The following is a 938-nucleotide window of genomic DNA, read 5'->3' on the forward strand; positions in this document are numbered from 1 at the left end:
AGTTTTCGGTAAGTGTATTGGTTCTCTATGGAAACTTTTTTATGCATTTTTGTATACGCAAGTTTGGTTCCTTTAACCTTTACCACATAGCTATGTATTTTGAGGCATTTGTAGTCTCTTAGAAAGTAACATTTAATTAAAAACCTACTAAAGTTTAAAGGCCTTATTTCCAACCCTTAGCTCTTGATGAGCAGCAAACAGCTATAAAACTGAACAGACAGTGAGTTACTCACAGGCTGTTCTGGTTTTATGCTGGTTGCAAAAGCGATTTTCACTTTCCTTCTTATGGGGGAAAGGTATAAAAAAGCTCTTTTAATTTACTGCAAATGCATAATGTTTTATCATTTGTTTTATCTCCGCAAAGAATGAGTATATTGGAGTCACTTTGTTCGGATAAAATGTGAGAAGTTCCCAGAGCGAATTACTAGCACATATTTCAGCCGATTAATTTGAAACATAATAAATATGTCAGGATCATAATGTGAAGCATTAACTTTTCCATCTCGAATGATCCCATGCTTTCAAGTCGATGCAGGGTTATTACCTGAATTCATGTTAGTGACATTTCTTTGGTTTTCAATAGCTTTCGTTGTTATAAATTCTATAAACTGTATTGAAATAAATTAAAGTACGCCATAGATGTCATAGTAATATAATATAAACCAAATCAACCTTTGATAAATACACATTAGTTCACATAGGAAGAGTTAAAATATAGCACAAAGCGTTGAATCCTTTTATGGCTGCTATTTCAACATAAGCTAATGGTACATTTCATGACATGAAGTCACTCAAAGGCAAAGGGAATGACACTGTTGGCAACAGTGCCTTTGACGCTGCCATCGGCGATGATGACCTTTAGATGAAAGGTCGGAATTCAGTGTGTTTAGCGGTTCACTATGATGACGAAAAATACTACTTAATGTTTGAAATGCTAC

The sequence above is a fragment of the Dreissena polymorpha genome, unplaced genomic scaffold, assembly GCF_020536995.1.
Source record: "Dreissena polymorpha isolate Duluth1 unplaced genomic scaffold, UMN_Dpol_1.0 chrUn013, whole genome shotgun sequence".
In the NCBI taxonomy this organism is placed as follows: domain Eukaryota; kingdom Metazoa; phylum Mollusca; class Bivalvia; order Myida; family Dreissenidae; genus Dreissena; species Dreissena polymorpha.